Genomic DNA, 16,139 nt, shown 5'->3' on the forward strand with positions numbered 1-16,139 from the left:
ACAAATAATTAAAATATATCTACTTATTAAAATATCAGAATAGTGATGCTACAGCCTAGTTGTTGTTTATTTCCTCACGGTTATTTGTAAAATTCAATTTCAGAAGTTAACTGTCATTAGTGCAAAATGGAAAAACGTGATTAATGAGTTGAAGAAAAAGAAAATAGGGCATTGACTGTATAGTTCAGCATACGGTCAATATACTGTATACAAATATACATTGATTGTGTATTTCAGATGGGAATTATGGTCTTCATTTGAGAAAAAATTCATAAATGAATCAACATTTTGCTAACACTCAATTGGAGTGTTATTTTGGGGACAATTATTGAAGTTCTACTTCTGAGTAAATTACAGTTGTATTCAACATGGAAAGACTGGTTCAATGAAAGTCTCTATTGTTGAAAATATCAATATGAAATTCAAACATCAAAATTCAAAAATCTTTTCACTTGTTTTAAGATTAGTAGCTTCAATCAAACAGAGAACATGTAATCCAACCTTGACAAGCTGTACACAAAGAAACTGTAATGAATCTGCAAATTATTTCTCCAAACTATGGATAATATCCAGTATTTGATTTTTTTTTTTCAACATTACTTGATTTTGGAATTGAATTTGGAGTCAGCTCTCCTGGGTTCTTCAGAGTGGTGAGAGAATTAATGGGACACCATACTGTTTTTCATTGTTTCCTGATGGGAGTGTCTTCCAACAACTTAATTGCTCCTACTTTACTTCCCCCAGCCACCTAATTTTTATCCTTGTCCTTAATTGCTCCTGCCATTGGCACCATATGTGTCAGCCCATGAGGAACAATGTCAGTATCATTTGCTGCAAGATGATCCTCACTCCAGGTGGTTTCATGGCAAGATGAACAAAGGCGAAGGAGAAAGTAATTTATTTTTTAAAAACTAGAATGCCAATTTACTAATGGAAAATTAGAACTATAACTGTCACACAGACTAAAATATGCATCAGTAAGAGTTGTGCTAATAAAAACATTCTGGTCTGTGTGACACTTATGATTTTTTTTGTAACTTATGAGTTTTTTAGAGTGTAGACTGGTATATAAGGAAAGTCAAATTTTATCCAAAAAGTGCTTGGTGAGGAAAGAAAAATTTTTAATTTTAACATTAGTAGTATCAGGTTAATAGAACCTGGGTCCATAGCCATTTCTAAATGGGGTGAACCTATTATGATTTTAGGATAGTGTACTATTGTGTACCTGAAATTTAAGAGATTGTCATTTAACTACATTAGGTCAAAGATAACCCAAACTTTATATATAGGGGACTATAGCAATAATATTTTTAACATATCTAGTTATTTGTTCAAAGATATCATTCCTGAAACATAGGGACATTGAAAACTAAAATTAATGCCTTAAATCTTACTTGGAATAGAACAGTCAGCCAACATGGTGTGCAAAGCACTGAATCATCTATACTCAAGTTATATTTGATGATATATCTTCAGAATAAAGAATTTATATTTCACTTTATGTGTTGAATGCAGATATGAACACTTTTGCATTACTATTTTAGTGCATTTTGTTATTTTAATTAGCTCAGCAAATTCTTTTTGATTTTATAACATAATCCACAGCCTAAACAAATAGTATTTATTAAAATTAACCTGGTATTTACACTAACATTTTATTGTGTACCTGAAAGACCACATGCAAACATATATTCGTAATTTGAATCCATTTGTGAAAACGATATATATATTTTGACTATATCTAAATAGCCAGCATTTTATTTATGATATGGCTAATGTCTTATTTTCCTAGGCTTTGTGCAACGTTCATGAGTGCCGAAAAGTTTGAGGTTGTATTATTGAACCTGGATGTGATTTTGTGGGGAAGGTGATGGGGAGTATTATGACTCTCCTGTGAAAAACACACACAGAGACATGCAAATAAACATAGTTTTTCTGATTATTTCAAAGACACAGAGAAAGACTTGATGAGGAGTAAACAAGATGGTAAAATGATTTTGAGTGATACCATGTCCTTTAAAACAAATCACTGAAGTTGTGTCAACAAGCAAGAAGTTAGTACAGTTGGCCCTTGAAAAACATGGGGGAAGGGGGTGGTTAGAGGTGCCCACTCTCTGCACAGTGGAAAGTCCGCATATAACTTTTATCGGCCCTTCTTATCTGTGGTTCCACAACCACAGATTCAACCAACCGTGGATCCTACAGTACTAGGGTATTTACTATTGAGAAAAAATCCACATATAAGTGGACCTGCGCAGTTCAAACCTATGTTGTTCAAGGGTCAAATATATTTTAAAAAAGCCGTACAACTGAGTTCAGGTCATCAGGTCATCTATCTGTGATCCGCTCATTTGTTCATGCCTCCACTCATGTACCAACATAGGCATCAGGCTCTACACAGAGGCAAATGAAACTTGGTCCTTGCTGTTGACAAGTACACAGCCAAGACAGGATGACTATTTAATTCTTTCAGCAATGAATGTTACTTTAGGACATTGGTCTTAGCTTATTCTTATATTATTATGTACTTTGGTCCTTCCCCCATTCAACTTAGCTTTCTGTTCACCATAGCTGTGATTTATTGTTTTAATGCTTTGCATTGTTTCACTGCATTCATCAGTTCTCATTGAATTTCTCTGGATACACTTCTTGATAGGTAATCAATCCTCTTCTAGTTTTACTCTTTGATGTTTTCTTAATTGCTCTCTTCTGGACCTCACAGCTGCCCATTGCTTAGTTACCAACCCTCTCTTAAACTTCCTGTCTCTGATGGGTCTGGCCTGTGTTACTGGAAGGTATACCATACACACGAAGGAATAGGGTCTGCGAATTACCAAAATGGACCTGGGTTCAGGTAAAGATGGTGACCACGGTTGCCATAACCATCACTCTAGGCTTATGTTTCCCACAGGGGGAGAACTTTCAGAAGTCATGGTTTTAAAAGACAAGTAGATCAATCCCCACAAAAAACTGTCAAAATGCAGAAGGAGAGGGAGAGGGAGTGGGGGGAGATTATTTTGGCAGTTGTTTCAGAGGGTAACTTTAAGATAAAAATGCTTAAAAAGATTTTTTTTATTGAAGTACAGTTGATTTACAATGTTGTGTTAATTTCTGATGTATAGAAAAGTGATTCAGTTATACATATATATACATTCCTTATTTTTTCTTTTCTTTTCTTTTTTTTTTTGTGGTACACGGGCCTCTCACTGTTGTGGCCTCTCCCGTTGCGGAGCACAGGCTCCGGATGCGCAGGCTCAGCGGCCATGGCTCACGGGCCCAGCCGCTCCGCGGCATGTGGGATCCTCCCAGACTGGGGCACAAACCCACGTCCCTGTGAGCTCTCAACCACTGCGCCACCAGCAAAGCCCTATACATTCCTTTTTTAAAAAAATATTCTTTTCCATTATGGTTTATCATAGGATACTAAATATAGTTCTCTGCACTATACAGTAGGATCTGGTGGTGTATCCATTCCAGATATATTAGTTTACATCTGCTAATCCCAACCTCCCACTCCATCCCTCCCCCTCAACCCCTTCCCCCTCGGCAACCACAAGTCTGTTCTCTATGCCTGTGAGTCTGTTTCTGTTTCATAGATAGGTTCATTTGTGTCATACTTTAGATTCCACATATAAGTGATATCACATGATATTTGTCTTTCTCTGTCTGATTTACTTCACTTAGTATGATAATCTCTAGTTGCAACCATGTTGCTGCAAATGGCAACGTTTCATTCTTTTTTATGGCTGAGTAGTATTCCATTGTATATATGTATCACATCTTCTTTATCCATTCATCTGTCTATGGACATTTAGGTTGTTTCCATGTCTTGGCTATTGTGAATAGTGCTGCTATGAATATAGGGGTGCATGTGTCTTTTTGAATTATAGTTTTGTCTAGATATATGCCCAGGAGTGGGATTGCTGGATCATATGGTAGTTCCATTTTTCTTTTCTTTTTTTTTTTTTTTTTTTTTTGCAGTACGTGGGCCTCTCACTGTTGTGGCCTATCCTGTTGTGGAACACAGGCTCCGGACACGCAGGCTCAGTGGCCAGGGATCACGGCGCAGCCGCCCCGCGGCATGTGGGATCTTCCCGGACCGGGGCACGAACCCATGTCCCCTGCATCGGCAGGCAGACTCTCAACCACTGCGCCACCGGGGAAGCCCCCATTTTTCATTTTTTAAGGAACCTCCATACTGTTTTCCATAGTGGCTGTACCAACTTACATTCCCACCAACAGTGTAGGAGGGTTCCCTTTTAAAGAAGATTTTTAAAATCAAGTTGCGCTATATGTGATGAGATGTAACCTCTTTTTCCTTGATAAAACTTAATTAAGGAGCTCCATTAGTCTTTGAGGCTTTGGAGTTGGGTTTGTTTGGATGGAGCGATGTCCTGAGCCTGAGCTCAAAGGGAGAAAAAGAGTCTGGTTGCATTCAGGAAACCTGCCTCTTGGTGTCATCTGGTTAAACTTAGATTTACTCCCTGGAGCTGCTCCTGACATGATAAATCATAGTTGCTCTTGATAGTTCAAGGAATGACACGTTTTTCCTCGAATGTTGGAATATTTCAGGGTAAATGTTGCTGGACTTCTGATCCCAATATGTAGCAGAGTTTTGAAATTTTGGTGTACATCACAATTACCTATGCACCTTTAAAAAAAATATAGGCTGGGGCTTCCCTGGTGGCGCAGTGGTTGACAGTCTGCCTGCCGATGCAGGGGACACGGGTTCGTGCCCCGGTCCGGGAAGATCCCACATGCCGCGGAGCAGCTGGGCCCGTGAGCCATGGCCGCTGAGCCTGCGCGTCCGGAGCCTGTGCTCTGCAACGGGAGAGGCCACGGCGGTGAGAGGCCCGCGTACCACAAAAAAATAAAAAGTAAAAAAATATAGGCTATAGATAGGGTCTCAAACCAGACCTCCAGAATCAGTTTCTGCCAGTGGAACCGGCATGTGTGAATTTTCAATAAGTTTCATAAGTATTTCTGATGTTCAGGAAGGGTTGAAGCCTGAGTTTCCATGCCTTCCCTTGTAGTGGCCTCAGGGACAGGGAATTCTGACTCCATGCTTTGCTCTTGACAGTAGGAAAAGCAGATCTGGAACTTAGAAGCCTGGATACGTACGAGTGCTGAGGCTGCCTCTGCTGAGGATGTACATAGAAAAGGAAAGCCGGGGTCCAAATATTGGAGAATACCTTCAGTGGTGGACCTCAGAGGAGAAAGCTTGCTGGGGAAGAAGACAAAGAAAAGACAATGGAAGTTGAAGAGAGCTCTATCTTACTCATTTCAGGAGAGTGGATTCATCAGGGCATTTGCTACAGGAGGATGAGCACCCAGCAAAGGCAGTTGAACTTGGTGATCAAGAGGTTATCAGAGATGTTCAAGAGAGAAAATCATGATGGGGATAGAAGTTAGATTGCAGAGGTCAAAGGCCACTCTTCTCAACCCTCCTTAAGGAGATTTAAAACCAAAGGAATTTCTGATTCCCAGCCCGGATGTACTAAACTGGGATTTCCAGAAGAGAGGCCTGAACACCTGTCATCTGAAGTTATAGAAAGCTACACAGGGCATTTGGTAGTAAAGCCAGAGTCCGGGGGCCGGGAAGGAAGCAGAATGTAAGGAGTAGGGGCAGGAATATAGACCACTCTTCCAAAATGGTGGTAGGGAAGGGGGAAAAAACCAGATGGCGGAGAATGAGAGGTAGGTAGAGTGGGTAGAAGAAAACTTTTTGTGCTTTTGTACTTTCCCTGGAAGGAATCGAGCATGTTTGGAGGGCAAGAGTGGTTAAGACCAAGAGTTTACAGGAGCAACTAAGAAAGGGTAAATGAAGTTCTTGAGAAAATAGCATCAAAACCTAGCTTGGGGGGCGTGGGGGTGGGGAAGGTTAGATCAACACTGGATTCTTCTTTCATTGTGAAAATGAGCTGAGGGCAGCCCTTAGGAGCCAGAGAAGTAATTGGTCCTTACCTGAGACTATTTTGTCTTCACCTGTTTGAATGTCGCATTTCAGTGTAAACTCTTCAATCCACATCGCAGCATGGAAATGATGGACCACTGTCAGGTTTGAACGAGCTAAATGGGCCAGAAGGGGTGATGCTAAAGAAGTTCAGGAACACCTGAGAAAGGTAACTGTTAGTCATTTCACAGGTTTATGGAAATGGTGATTAGGGAGAGTTTAAGCTTCTGTAGACTTTCAGGTCTATTAACAAGTTCCAAAGCTGCTATAATTCTCCACAAAGATGGACATTGATTCTGAACAAGTGCTGAGCAGCACTTATTTATGCTCTCAAAGAAAGTTACCATTTGCCTCTAAAATGATCGATTTTTCATTTCAGTGGAGTCTCCTTTCTCCTGCATTAAACTCCAGGAAATGCCGGGGTGCTGTGTATTCAGCCCGTATTGCAAGTAAATCATGAAAACTCTGGCAAACATAACTTACAGCCGTCAGCTGGCTTCTGCTCAATGCATGGCTCTTTGGCAGTATGTGTTTAAGCTGGCGACAACGAGTACAAAGAATGGGATCGAATTTTAACACCCGTCCTGCCCAGACCCTAGCTTATCTCACCTGGCTACTGTTCAATCTATTTTTCTAGGTGCAGCAAACATAAGAGTTCAAAGAAAATAATCTAACTATGAACAAGTGATTTCTCACAAAAGATAGGGCAATGTGGCTGCTTCTTGCCACTGTGTTCATATCTACTCTTTTCTGCTCTTTGCGGGGGAGTGGAGTGGCGGCAATCATGCATACCACCCCTTTAATTGTATCAAGAACCTGTTAAGGGACTAAGAAATGCAGGTGAGCTTATTTAAACTAATGATTTCAGAATTAGGCCTACGTAGTTAATTTTGTTAGATTCTCTTCTCTTTCCTTCAACAGTTGGATTTTTTTCTAAGATAAAGTTAATATCCACCGGGCCCTTAAAAATATGTAAAATGGACACATAATTTACTTGTTGACTTTATGGTGTTTTTGAAACAAAAGTCCAGGAGAGAGAACTCAGAATTTCTCCCTGCTGCTTACATCCGCTGCTGAGAACTGGGTAAGGCTTGTTACCACTACCTCCTGTAACAGGACGGCCTGTTTAAACTCGAGTCGGTGCATCTGCTCTACAGTAATGCCAAGTGATTCACGTGTGGTTATTTTAGATGCTACTCTTGTAAGAAGTTGCTTGTCCTCCAACTTTTGAAGACGTTATTGCTCAATTCTAAATAATTTTTACAAGTTCACTTATTTATATCATTTATTTATTCTGCCAACAAATTGAGTACCCTCTGCAACGTGCCATGCACCAAATGGATGAAAGAGATCCCGACTGCTGGGAAATCACTATCTAGTAGAGCAAGCTGACTTGTAAATGACACCAGCTTAATAATGAGTACTTTAGAAGTATTTGAATATTAGGCATGTTTGAATGGAGACCTATACTGTCCATGCTGGTGTGGCCGTTTAAGATGGGATTGCTTGTCTCTGAGGATCAATCAGGAAGCCTGAAAAACTCTTTGAAAGGAAGTGCGTTCACCTGTGAAGCAATTCATAAGCCCCGCCTCCCCCTCGCCCAAACCAGAGGGCAACGTCACGACGCAGGAACGTCTTTCTTAAGAAGCTGCCTCACCCTGCTTGACCATCACTTCAGGTCTTTCCCCGTGATACGTCACTTCAGTTTCAGTGCAAGAGGATTTCTGTGGTCAAACGCTCGGGGTAGGATGAGTTTCCTTGGGTACAAATACCCAAAGTGAAAAACTGCGTCAGGAGGAGTACTCCATCCAGAGATTTATTTTGTTTCCTTCAACAGCCAAAGTGGCTTTTGAAGATCAATATGCCCTTTGTATTGCTGCCAAAAGCAAGCAAATGTGCCAAATCATAAACTGTCTTCGGAGGAATAACTACAGGAAAGCCGGCCAGGCCCGAGGCAGCTGTCTGGCAGCCCGACTGCTAGGAACCCGCCGCCCTTTGGAGCCGTAAATCTTCACCTTGTCGCCCCCGGGGTGACTTGGCCTCCCGGCCATCAAGCGCAGGTGAGTGCCTTCAGAGGTGCAAGCTAGGGAGCCTCTCGGACCTGGTGACTCGGGTCACACGCTTGAGTAAGAATTTAAATATGCCGAAAAGCAAATAGTGTTCTCACTTTGAATTTCATTTCCCGGGGGAGAAATGGGCCCCAGCCTGTACCATCCTTTCCAGAACTGCTGGAGCGGGTCTGGTGGCTTTTCGAGGTTTCAGAGAAGGTACAGGGGGTCCCGGCAGTGGCAGAGATGTCAAATCCATGAGAGTTATTTGAAGCTTCTTTTGCAAGTAGCTAAATATGGTCTTCCATGAAGCAAATGACATTATTAAAATACTTTTCCGTGGGCAGGCAGGTGGGGAGGAAAGGGAGGAGAGAAGCAGAAGCCTATCTCTCGTGAAAAGAAAACCAAGTCAACTATTTTAGTTCTCAGAATGTCCTCAAAAGAAACCAGGGTGATTTGCTGGATTTTGATAGAAATCTTAAGGAAAGTAGTGGATAACTGGCATTGAAGTAATTGAAACAAACTTTAGAGTGGGCTGAATAACTTCTGTGAACAACCACAGGGAACTATTTTGCAACCAAAAAAGTTGTGTGATGTATGGCTTAAGTCTCTGAAAGGACAAAACAGAAGTACAATCTCTGTTCTCACTTTGGGACCAGGTTAGCGTTGCTACTGGACTGGGGGTAAGTGGTGTGGAATGTGGCAGAATGTGGTTTGGGCCCATCTTTCAGCTGTGTTAAATGAACCTTCTGGATTGGCATATCAGTGAAATAGAGGGGGTCTTGGATTTCCATGGTAAAGAATTTGTTTCAGCTGCTGCTTATTCATTCATTCATTTACATACTACATAGTTAACTGTCTCCTACATGCAAAGCACTGGGCTAGGTGAAAAAATCACCATGAAAAAATATCACAATCTGTGACCTTAAGGTCTCAACACCAAGTTGGTAGGAGACCAATGAGTGCAGTTGATGAGGAAATCAGGTGGTCTGGAACAAAATGGGAAGAGCTTATTTGTCTTCAATAACTTATATTTTATCAGTAAAAGTTATTTACTGAGAATGAGGTGGAAATGGTTGGCCATTTGAGGAGCACTTGAAAGATTTGGAAAGCCCACAGTGAGAAAGGTGATAGGGTGATGGTCAACAAGGAATCTCAGAGCTGCCTAGTGGTGGAGAGGGCAGGTGCTATCAATAGGTAGCACTAATTTGTTTTGAGATCAGCCTGAACCTTTCTCATAAAACTGCAATGCGGCAAATAATGACCAGGAACACATAAGAAAGTCCTGTGGGCTGGAGGCCATTGAAGATGGTTGTCCCAAAACAGGATGCTTCTGTCTTCTTAAGGGAAGATAACTCAGGAAACACGGTTTGGGGAATAATTTCCAGGCTTGCCAAGGGCAAAAAAGAGGTAAAAATGAACTAAGAAAAAGTCACTAGTGATGAGTCAACATCACAGAGATGAGAATAAGAACACAATCTTTCAGTGCACCACTGAGGCAGCAGAATGTGGCAGAATTGCTGGGGGTTGTTGTAACTCTATGTTTAACTTTTAGAGGAACTGCCAAAATGTTTCCAAAGTGGCAGTACCATTTTACATTTCAACCAGCAATGTAGGAGGGCTCCAATTTTACCACATTCTCATCAACACTTGTTAATTCTACCCATTCTGGTGGGTAGGAAGTGCTATTTCTTTGTGGGTTTTCATTTGCATTTCCCTTATGGTTACTGACGTTGAGCATCTTTTCACGTTGTTAGCCATTGGTATATTTTCTTTGAAGAAATGTCTATTTTGATACTTGACCCATTTTTAGCTAGGTTATTTGTCTTTTCTTACTGAGTTGTAAGTGTTCTTTAAGTAGTCTAGACACAGTTCCTTATCAGATAAATGGCTTGCAAATATTTTCTCCCATTCTGTGGGTTCTTTTTTCATTTTCTTGGTTTCCTCTAAAGCACAAAAGTTCTAAATTTTGATTAAATCCAATTTACCTATTTTTTTCTTATTGCTGGTTTTTGCTGTTGTATCTAAGAAATCATTGCCTAACCCAAGGTCATGTAAATACTGTTATGTGTTTTTTTTTAAGAATTTAATAGCTGTGGTTCTTAACATTTTGGTCTGTGATCCATTCTGAGTTAATTTTTGTGTCTGGTATGAGGTAGGGGTCCAACTTCATACTTTTGCATGTGGATATCCAGTTGTCCCAGCACAATTTGTTGGAAAGAACATTTCTTTCGTCCACTGAATTGTCTTGGCAATTTTGTCAAAAATCAATTGACCCTAAATGTAAGGGTATATTTCTGAACTTTTAATTGATCTATATGTCTGTCCTTATACTAGCATCACACAATCTTTACTGTAGCTTCATAGTAACTTTTGAATAGGAACTTTGGGAATTCAAATTTTCCAACTTTTGCCTGTTATGGGCCCCTTGCGTTTCCAAGTGAATTCTAGGATCAGCTTTCCAATGTCTGCAGAAAAGTCAGCTGGGATTTTGATGGGGATTTTGCTGATGCTCTAAATCAACCTGGGAAGTATTGACATCTTAACAATAATAAGTCCTCTCTCTGATCCATGACCATGAGCTGTCTTTCCATTTATTTAAGTCTCTTTGAATTTCTTTCAACAATTTCCTGTAGTTTTCAGAGTATAATTTTTACACTTTGTTAAATTTATTCCTATGTATTTTATCCTTTTAATGATATTGTAAATAGAATTATTTTCTTTAATTTTGGATCGTTCATTGCTAATGTATAGAAATACAATTGATTGTTGTATATCAATCTTGTACCCTGCAGGCTTGCTGAACTCATTTATTCCTTTTAATAGATTTCAGTGGCTTCTTTAGAATTTTTCTATACACAAGATTATATGGTCTGCAAAGAGAGAATGTTTTACTTCTTCCTTTCTAATCTGGATACCTTTTATTTCATTTTCTTACCTAATTGCCCTGGTTAGAACCTCCGGTAAGATGTTGAATCAAAGTGGCAAAAATGGACATCCTTGTCTCGTTCCTAATCTTAGGGATTAAAAATTCAGTCTTTCATCATTAAGTATTATATTAGCTGTGGGTTTTTGTAGGTGCTTTTTATCAGGTTGGAGAAGTTTCCTTTGATTCCTAGTTTGCTGAGTGTTTTCATCACAAGAGACGTTGAATTTGTTCAAACGCTTGTCTGCATGATCATGTGACTTGTCTTTTATTGTATTGGTATGGTATATTAAGTAAATTGATATTCCAATGTTAAACTAACCATGCATTCATGGGATAAATCCCACTTGGTTGTAATTTATAATCCTTTATTTCTGGATCTGGTTTGCTAGAATTTTGTTAAGGATCTTGGCATCTGTATTCATAAGAGAATGGCTTGTTTTTTCCTGTGATGCCTTTGTCTGATTTGGTGTCTAGACTACATAAAGAACTCTTACAACTCAATAATAAAGGACAACCCAACTAAAAATGGGTAAAGGATCCAAATAGACATTTCTCCGAGGAAAATATACAAATGGCTGATAAGAACATGAAGATGCTCAACGTCAGTAGCCATCAGGCAAATACAAATCAAAACAGTGAGATAACACTTGACACCCACTAGGATAGCTAGAATCAAAAAGTGTTGGTGACAATGTGGTGAACATTTAGAGTGGCATTATAAGAGCCCCAAAGTAGAAACAACTCAAATTTCTGTTAGCTGCTGAATGGATAGATGAAATGTGGTATGTCCATACATTGGAATATTAATCCTCAATGTAAAGGAATGAAGTACTAATACATGCTACAAATTGGTTGAACTTGGAAAACATTATTTTAAGGGCACAGGAGACCACATGTTATACAATTCCATTTATATGAAAGGTCCAGAATAGGCAAATCTATAGAGACAGAAAGTGGATCAGTGGTTGCCTAGGGCTGTGAGGGATGGGGGGGTGGGGGGGAGAGGATTGTGGGGAAATAGGGAGTAATTGCTAATGGAGACAGCTTTTTATTTTTTTCCTTTGGTGAGAGTGTTCTAAAATTGATGGTTGCATAACTTTGAATATGTGAATAGAATAAAAGACATTGAATTTTATGCCTTAATTCACATACCATACAATTTACCCCTTTATCTCAATCAAATGGTTATGTGTATATATAAAAATTGATTCTGTGAGCTAGACATCGTGCCAAGTCTTTCACATCCATTACATTGTTTAACGGTGACAGCAACCCTGTTAGCGGGGAATATTATTACCATTTTACAAATGAAAAACACTGAGGCTTAGAGAGGTTGAGTAACTTGTCCCAGGTCATATACCTTGTAAGTAACAGATTAAAGCAGGCAGTGTGCTTGTGAAGCCCCAAGTTAACCATGGATCTCTTCTAGCTGAGGAGACATCTTATTTTAGTCCAACTTACCTCTATCTACTGCATTTTTTTCCATCCTTGGTCATACTCTTTGTATCAGCATAGGGAAAGAAAACTGGAGGCTAAAAGCTATTTAAATACTGTGAATAGCCTTTTAAATTTGTACCTAGTAAAGAAGAAACAGAATGATCGACGCCAGCTATTTAAGACGAGAGCTTAACTCTCTATGTGTTTTTTCTGTGTAGACACATTCTTCAAGAGAATTCACGTATGTGAACATTTTTTTAAAAAGACTGGAGAGAAGAGCTAGGTTCAGACACTGATTTGTTCTGCAGCAAATTAAGTCAGGGGAATAAGGCTCTCTTTTCCTTTCCTAAAACTCTTGCCATCTGGTTCTCAGTGTCCCTTTAACATAGTTTTCAGGCTATGAAATTCTGTACATCTTTATGAGCGCAAGAACTGACCTTTGAGAGGGAAGTCTTATTTTATTATGCGGACACCACACATCATAACTCTTATTTTGCTTGGAGATCTCATTCACTGTCATCACCAACATGTGCAACAAGAGATACGTCATGTTTATGGCTAGAATATTCCTTTTATTTCCAGTTATAGTTTTCCCATAAAATCGCGACTAAAAATAATCTGCATGTGGTCATTGAATGTTATTGCTTGGAACAGAAATGCTAAAACAATTTGCTTATTTAGGATCCTGGGTGTTTCCCAACATTTTGAAGCACCTCAATCCTCCACGAAATATCTCTTCAGCCAGAGCAGTAGTAATGTAAGTCTGTGGCTTTTCTTTCCATGTATATTATGGGATTGTGTTAGCTGCATAATATATTTGGTACTCCTCCCACGTGTATTGGAGAACAATGGGTAAATAATTCTATTTTGACTCTTCTCTCCTAGATATTTTACAGCTATGATGGACGTTCTTTCAGGAATTGTTCATTAAAAAATAAAATTTCCCAGTGGTAAAAGGCAGGGCCTGCACATTGTACTGAGATCCAAAAACTACTTGTATGCATCTTCAAACTTAGATTTTGTCTTCTACCTATCATCTTTTTCTATATGTACAAGTTCCCTCTTGAACTGGGTAAACAGGCTGGGAGGGAGACCTTGCCCCAGCAGACCAAGGGCAGAGAAACAGAGGGTCCTTGGAGAATCCTCAAGGTCAAGCGCTGGGAACAAAATCCAAAGGGTTGGTGGCTGGGTGGGAGAGGGAAGCTTGCAGGGGAAGAAGCAGAAAACAAAGTCCAATAGGGAAGAGCCTGGCAGAACTAACGGGATAGGGTCAGAGGAAGGAGTGATTTCCATAAATGTAGGCGACTGTCTAAAACTTGGTACTTGTGATCTGATGCAGTGAAATGAACATGGCTCTGGATTCAAATCTTGCTTAGTAAACTAGCTCAAATAAGTGACTTTACCCCTCTGCACCTGAGCTTCTCATCTATTAAATGTGTATCTTCATGATCACATCAACACCATTACAGTAACTGTCTCTTCCCAAATACCTGTAATATGCTAGTTATTTTACATAGATAATTGTGTTTAATCATCCATCCAACCCAATGAGCTATGTTTTATTATCCCCATCTTGCAGATGGGGGAAACCAAATCTCAGAAGTTTTAATTTGTTCAAGGTCCTTTCCCACAGCTGGAAAGTAATAGAAACAGGATTTTAATCCAAGTCTTTTGGACTCCATAGTCCCTTAGACCACCAGATTGGAATGACCTGGAACGCGTGTAACCAGAGGAATCCTAGACTCAACTGTAGAGATGCATTAGCATCTCTGGGGATGGGGCCCAGAATCGTGCATTTGAACTCACCTCTTAGGCGACCATTATGCTCTGCATAAAAGTACTTGCTACTCAAGGTGGGGTCTGTGGTCCAGGGCCAGCAGCATCAGCATCACCTGGGAGCTTGTTAGAAACGTACATTCTCAGTCCCTATCCCAGCCCTGCTGAATTAGAATCTGCTTAGAGCTAACAGGATCCCCAGGTGATTCCTGTGCACGTAAGGTTCAGTGAAGCCTGTTCTACAGGGTTGTTGTGAGGAATAAAGATACTAAATATAAAGTGTCTGCCATATCAAAAGTACCCTTTGTTACCGTTCCCTTTTTTGATTGAATAGAAGGTAGTGTTCTGGGAGGGCCTACAAATACAGGGTTAGGGTAAATATCTGTTTTGCTCTCGCCTTCCTTTTGGGTCTGTGCCCAGTGCTGTTAGGTTGTTTTCCAGTATCTCCCACCCATCCTTCCTTTCCTGAAAGCATATCATGCTGTACTATCTCTACCTACCCTTTGGTATGGAGTCAGAAGGTATGGGTTTGACTCTCGGCTTGGCCAATTACTGTCTGTGACCTTGGGAAAATCAATGAACATTTCTGACCCTCCATTTTTTCAATTATAAAAAGAGGATGAGGAGGGTGAAAATACTACATTTTATCACACTAAAACCTAAGAGTTAGTCCTATCTACCATTATCGTTAGGGCATCAACTGGTGAAGTAAGCACGAAACATAGGAAGAGAAGAAAAGTATTAGAATCTGTATTTTCTTCTAAATTTTAAACACTTCAACCTTTAAATCTATTACTCATCTGTTTTAATGACAAAAATCTGCTTTTAGAAACAGGGTAGAAATAATCTACAATAAAAAAAATAAGTTTAGATCTAAATTCACAAAACTTAAAATTTGGCCAGAATCTTTAGGAAATTGTGTCATCCAAATTCGTGATTTTTATGGTAGTAGAAACAACAATTAAGTGACTGTTTAAAATGATGGATTACGCTTCAAGATAAGTAAGGAGTAATAAGGAGGAGTAAGACTTGGAGATGAACTTCCTCCCCACAAATACATCAGAAATACATCTACATGTGGAACAACTCCTACAGAACACCTACTGAATGCTGGCAGAAGACCTCAGACCTCCCAAAAGGCAAGAAACTCCCCACGTAAAGAAAAAACAGAGACAAAAGAATAGGGATGGGACCTGCCCCTCTGGGAGGGAGCTGTGAAGGAGGAAAATTTCCCACACACTAGGAAGCCCCTTCACTGGTGGAAATGGGGAGTGGGTGGGGAAGGAAGCTTTGGAGCCGCGGAGGAGAGCGCAGCAACAGGGGTGCGGGGGGCAAAACGGAGAGATTCCCACACAGAGGATCGGTGCCGACCAGCACTCACCAGCCCGAGAGGCTTGTCTGCTCACCCGCCAGGGCGGGTGGGGCTGGGAGCTGAGGCTTGGGCTTTGGCCGGAGCGGCAGGGAGAGGACTGGGGTTGGCGGCGTGAACACAGCCTGCAGGGGGTTAGTGCGCCACGGCTAGCCGGGAGGGAGTCCTGGAAAAAGTCTGGACCTGCCAAAGAGGCAAGAGACTTTTTCTTCCCTCTTTGTTTCCTGGTGCGAGAGGAGAGAGGATTAAGAGCGCTGCTTAAAGGAGCTCCAGAAATGGGCGTGAGCCGCGGCTAAAAGCGCAGACCCCAGAGACGGGCATGAGACGCTAAGGCTGCTGCTGCCGCCACCAAGAAGCCTGTGTGCGAGCACAGGTCACTATCCACACCCCTCTTCCGGGGAGCCTGTGCAGCCCGCCACTGCCAGGGTCCCGTGATCCAGGGACAACTTCCCCGGGAGAACGCACAGCGCGTGTCAGGCTGGTGTAACGTCACGGCGGCCTCTGCCGCCGCAGGCCCGCCCCGCCCTCCGTGCCCCTCCCTCCCTCCGTGCCACCCCCGCCTGAGTGAGCCAGAGCCCCCGAATCAGCGGCTCCTTTAACCCCGTCCTGTCTGAGCAAAGAACAGAC

Source organism: Orcinus orca, chromosome 17 (assembly GCF_937001465.1).
Source record: "Orcinus orca chromosome 17, mOrcOrc1.1, whole genome shotgun sequence".
NCBI lineage: Eukaryota > Metazoa > Chordata > Mammalia > Artiodactyla > Delphinidae > Orcinus > Orcinus orca.